Genomic DNA, 6,000 nt, shown 5'->3' on the forward strand with positions numbered 1-6,000 from the left:
TAAAAATTGTCCATGCAAATTGTACGTATTTATTTAAATTTTTACATGTTCTACATATGGTTGTAAAGCTCATTAATAAATACCAATAGGGGTGAATTGGTGTATCAAAATGATAGAATGAAAGTTTTTAAAAAAAATAATTTATATTGGTTTGGCTTCAATTACTGACCTTCACTACTTTTTCAATTCACTAATTGATTCATTTTAAGAAGGGATAAATATGAAAATTATACATGAACTTTGATTCAATGTGCAATTTGATACATGAACTTTAATTTGGTGTATTTATACACATGAAACTTTTTTTTGGTGAAAAATAAATAATATTACAACTAAAAAACCTCCTAAGAGATTCTAAAAGCTTTAATTTGGTGTATTTATATACATGAAACTTTTAACGGAAAAACTTTCAATAAAAAAAAAGTAACCGACACATTCAATAAAAAAAAAGAAATTGATGGGCCGACTGGGTTAAGTAAATTGTATCTAAACCATTCCTCAAGCTTTCAATAAAAAAACCCAACCCACTTCGAACCTAATTTAAACGAAAAAAGTAGTATTAGGGTTGAGTCAAACCCTAACATGTCCGTATTATTTTGTTAACCTTAAATCATTTTTTAAAAGATTATCACATCCACATGAACATAAATCTCATATTCATTTTGAAGGCAAAGGCATAGCCTCTAAAATCCCTTGAGATTTTCTACCCAAAAATCTTATTTACTCTCATAAATAAGAGAAATAAAATAACAAACAATAAATAATATCTCAAAGGTATTGATTTTGTTTATATTATTAGGCACTCTCAATTACAAATAAATATTTGAACAAAGAATAAGAATCCAATCCAATAAGTGTTTATAAATGAAATTTGAATATAAGAAGAATAAAAGATAAAATATTTAAATATTTTATTTTTAATTATTATTAACTTGTTTTTTGTCTTCGTTAGAGTGTTGCAATATCCAATTTATATCTTCTCGTTGATTTGTACCATTTGGGGTTGTTGGAGGGAGCTTCTATGTAACAACCTGAATTTTAGATAGTGTCGGGAAATATGGTTTTAAAACTCAATTCTGTAAATAGGGTCAGTAGAATCATGAATAGAATAATTAATAAATTTAGCGTGAAAATATATTAGTAAATGATCAAGATATTAAATCAAGAAAAGCATTAATTAAATTTTAGGGACTGAATTGTAAAAGTCTAATCGCTATTGAATTTTAAATTGAAAAATGAACAAGGACCCAATTAGAAATCAACCAAATGATCAAATGGTTAATTGACCATTAATGTTAATGGAACTAGTGGATGTTGATATTCATCTAATTACTTTTCATTAAGAAGGACAAATTATTAGATTAATTATGTTTTAAAGGTTAAAACTTAGTTAATTAAGATTAACTTAATTTTGATATAAATAGGAAAGTTAGTGGAAAGATGAAAGACATTAATATTTTCTTCCCATTTGAATCATCCTACCATTAAGAAGAAAGAAAATTTCCTTTTTTTTCACATTTGCATTTTGGTCCAAAATTAATCAAGGTAAGCATGTGATTTCTTAAAGAATTATATGTATTTTTTATCCTTAGAACTTAAGTTAGAAGACCCATGTATTAGATTTCAAATTATCAAGTGTATGACATGTTACCATGAGAGAATTTGGTTAAATTCAAGCTTTTAAATGATGAATATGTAATTGTTAAGCTTAGATTTAGTTGAGATTGTATTAGAAGATAGTGAAATTAGTTTGGAATTGAAAGTTTAGTTAATTTTGACATTAGGGACAAAATTGAATAAGTTGAAAGTTGTTAAAAATTTATGTTGTAGATTAAAAGTACAAGGTGTAACACCCCAAACCCGGCCCAGACGTTATGACCGGATCTGACGTGTCACATTGAAGTCTTTAAGAAAACCCATGCCTCTTTCAACGTCCTTCTTAGTGTTTTAAAAGATAGTCTTTGCTAAGTTAATAAAGTGAATGGAAGCTGTGCACCAGGTAGGTATCCGAAACAGAGGAGGTGAGCCTAGAAGGCTACTTAAGTACCAAGCTCTTGATTGGATCCAATCCTAGACATACCCACAACCATTGCCACACTTTGGTGCTAGGTTAGGTTTTGAGAAAAACGAGTTGGAATTCATTTAAGTAGATATTTTTGATAAATCGATTAATTGTATCGTTGCGTTAATTTGAAAACAATTATCATTTTGGAAACGCGCCCTAGGTCTAACTCATATTGTTTTTAGAAAAATATAGGGTATAAGATAAAATAATCCCCAAAAAATAATTAAAATGGCCTTATTACAACCCAAAACCAAATAATAATATTAATAAGATAAAACTTATAAAGAAATAAATCAGCTACTTATTGCAATTAAAAGAAACAGAAACAATAGTGTGGCCATCTCCGAGTCCTTCGCAACTCCAAACCATTTAAGCTTAGGGATTACCTGTACAGTTAGAAACAGGGTGAGTTTACGAAAACTCAGTGTGTAACCCCAATAACAAACAAACAGTAATTAACACGGTATCAGTACAATCTGGGCCAAAGCCCTATTTAGTCTTGACATATACTGGGCCGAAGCCTTTCCATAAATCATATCACTGGGCCGAAGCCTTTTCATAAATCATATCATTGGGCTGAAGCCTTTTCATAAATCATATCACTGGGCTGAAGCCTTTACTGTAAACGGTATGGCCCTTAGGCCCATTTCAATATCACGTGTAATGTCAATGGATGTATGCAAGCCCATTTCAATATCACATCTAATGTCAATGAATGTATGCAAGCCCATTTCAATATCACATGTAATGTCAATGAATGTATGCAAGCCCATTTGGGGAGACTACTCGACCCACCATCCGCTACTCTCCAACTGTACCAACCAAGCTCTCCATGTGGGGAATAACTCAACCCACCCAACCAAACTCTCCACTGGTAGCATAGCTGCTTTATCATATAACTGGAGGCCTAGCCTCTTTTAATAACTGGGGCAAAGCCCTTTCTGATAAACTAGGGCAAAGCCCTTTTCGGTAAACTGGGGAAGAAGCCCTTTTGGCACTTCCTCCATCAATATAACCCATATCCCATGCAATATGTCATGTATGCAGAATGTCATGCCCATATTTGAATCAAACAATCACAGTCAAGTCATTCATATCACCAACATATATTCACAATCAAATTCGTCAACCATATAGTCCAAGTCAGTTACTTGCCCACAAGGGCAAAACAATCATTTTTCATATTATAAGGGTATTTTAGTAATTTTACCAAAAATCAGGGTTTTCCATGTTCATTACAATTGTCAATATTTCTGAGTGTTTAAACAATGATCTTTAACCACTTATCAAATTCAAGCTTTTGGGCCCAAAACCCCTAATGGGCCCTACGAATGCTGATTTAGCCCACTAAGCCTGCTTAACCCAAATTTTACAACAATACTAACCGTGTTAACATGCAACTTTTCCAAATTCCATTTTCTATCAATTTTACCCAAATGGGCCCAAAAGCCCATTTGGCCCAATTCCTGCCCATTGAGGCCCAACTTACCATTGTGCACAAAATTGAGTTATTACCCGTTCCATCGATCCAAACACAGATCTTATCGTATTTATCGCATCTATACCCACACGCAACATTACAAGTTCTTGAAATACCGGTATTTTAGCATTTCGGCTTCTCAGCAGATATTAATCTAAGCTACTACGAGGGTTAGTACACACCTGTTATGGGTTGAAGTTGAAACGTTTCCATAATCAATCACCTACGATAACCACCACCTGTCACTCAAACTTAACTAATCCAATATCAATATATGTAAATCCTAAGCACATCAGTCATACGGAACATAAGGGCATATTTGTCATTTTACCATACAAGGGTATTACGATCTTTTTACCTATTAGGGGCATTTTAGTCATTTCATCCTACAAGAGTATTTTGGTAATTTTACAAATTGAGGGTATTCGGTGATTTCACAAACTAGTGGTATTTCGGTAATTTTACAAACTAGGGGTATTTTGGTAATTCTATCCTACAGGGGTATTTTAGTAATTTCACAATCGAGGGTAAAACGGTAATTTTGTAAACTGAGGGTAAAATGGTAATTTTGTAAATCGAGGGTAAAACGGCAATTCTGTAAATTGAGGGTAAAATGGTAATTCTATAAATCGAGGGTAAAATGGTAATTCTACAAATCGAGGGCATTTCAGTAATTTGGTAAACTAAAGTATTCTAAACAGAGATAACAATACGAATGGGCCTAAAGCCTATTCTCAGCCCAAATGGGCCCACACGCTCGTGTGACCCTTTTAGCCCAAATCTAGCCACAAATATGAGATTCACCTAGCCTTGTCCAATATTTACTACACAATCAAACAACTTATCCAATTGGGCCCGTAGGCCCATTAGGCCCACATGACCCCTTTCGGCCCATCGTGGCCCGAAATAGCCATCCTAAAGCTAGAGTAGCGAGAAAATACACACCTGATAGGAGACTGGAGTTAATCCACGCTCCGAGCACTCTTAGCCGATGCCCAACCCAAACGAGCACGTCATACAGCGAAAGAGATCAGCCAAGAAAAGGTACCTTTACTCTCCTCATGGTTCCCTCTATTTAAAGCCAGTTTGTCAACCACTCTTATGTTAGCTTCCCGATGTGGGATCCCTCCAACCTCAGAGTTTAAATTCAACACCAACTCTTGCCGCCCCCTGTTAGCAAAATAAATGCTCCTTGCTTGCCATGGGATTCGAACCCATGCCTCCCCTTAAATACTCCACACGCTACTTGCCACTAAGCCACAAGGCTTTTTGTGTCACAATTTCTCCAACAATATTCTTAAGGCCTACCTACTACACCCAGGGTTTGATTCACCTTAAACCAAAAATTTTGCTAGAGTCCAGGTTTGAACCCAGGACTTCTCCAACACTTCTCAGCACACTTAACCACTAAAACAAGCCTTCAACTACGAAATTGTGACACCCCTAATTTGACCCTAGTCGGAAAGTGGTTCGGGACCACAAAATTGAGTCATAAAAATAATTAATTGTTATATTCTATGCTTATTATTTGTGAATAAGTATGTGTAAAAATTTCATGTTTTAATTTTGTCATTTGGATGTGAAATTAGCTAAAAAGGACATATTTGAGAAACTTTAAAAATATGATAGGCAAATGTCCAAGTGATTAAAATGTTAAATTACTAAAGTTGTGGACTTGTATGTCAAATGGCCCACTTTTAACATTAGTGGATGATAATGATGTTATGATTTTGGCATTATGTGTATATTATATTTAGTAAATAATATTTAATAGTTTATAATTTGAAAACATGAATTAAATAAAAAGAATGGTGATAAAAACAAAGAAACTTTTCTATTTGTTTTCTCTTATTTCCCTAACTAAGCAAGAAAGAAAGGAAAGAACACCAAAGGCACTCGGTCACTTGGTGTTGGGAATTAAGGTGAGATTTCATGTATTTTATTTTTAATTTTTGCGAAATGTTGTTAGTTTTGAAGCTCACAACATGACCCATATGTTAATTTTTGTGAATTTATTTCATAAAGCATTCGGTCATGGCTTCAAGGATTAGATTGTGAATGTTTTGATGATAAGTGTTTATGGATAAGGATAGACTAATTAAATTTGCTATGAGGGGCAAGTTTGAGTAAAATTTCATTAGGTTATTAAAGTGCAAAGTAAGGTTGTGCCAAGTTCTTGGAAATTATATTTTAAATGTTAGATTGTAATTATACGGATGCCGAATGAGGAATTGAATGGGGAGTTGAACTAAATTATTGTTTATTAAAATATTAATGCATTTGGCCGTGAATTTGCAATATGTTATAAATTGAGTGTTAATTGCCTTGATGAATAAAAAGGTGGTTAAATGAGTGTATGTGGTTTTAGGAATTTTGTTAAGTGAGGTTATAGGTGATTAAAATGAGCAAATTGTATGCGGCAATTAAAGTGAAGTATGAAACTTGTGCTTAATTG

At 33.5% G+C, this 6,000-nt stretch overlaps 1 long non-coding RNA gene across 2 annotated transcripts; it reads right to left on the bottom strand.

The window, feature by feature from the left end:
- Nucleotides 1–2,302: 2,302 nt before the first annotated feature.
- On the bottom strand, nucleotides 2,303–4,580 carry LOC121210803 (uncharacterized). Of its 2 annotated transcripts, none has more exons than XR_005905986.1 (2): nucleotides 4,491–4,580; nucleotides 2,303–2,451 (listed from the first exon to the last, which is right to left on the bottom strand). It is a non-coding gene; the product is annotated as an uncharacterized lncRNA (long non-coding RNA). The 2 variants fall into 2 exon arrangements; XR_005905985.1 differs by lacking the exon at nucleotides 4,491–4,580 and adding an exon at nucleotides 3,728–3,787.
- Nucleotides 4,581–6,000: the final 1,420 nt, after the last annotated feature.

This window comes from Gossypium hirsutum, chromosome A12, assembly GCF_007990345.1.
Source record: "Gossypium hirsutum isolate 1008001.06 chromosome A12, Gossypium_hirsutum_v2.1, whole genome shotgun sequence".
Classification (NCBI taxonomy): Eukaryota; Viridiplantae; Streptophyta; class Magnoliopsida; order Malvales; family Malvaceae; genus Gossypium; species Gossypium hirsutum.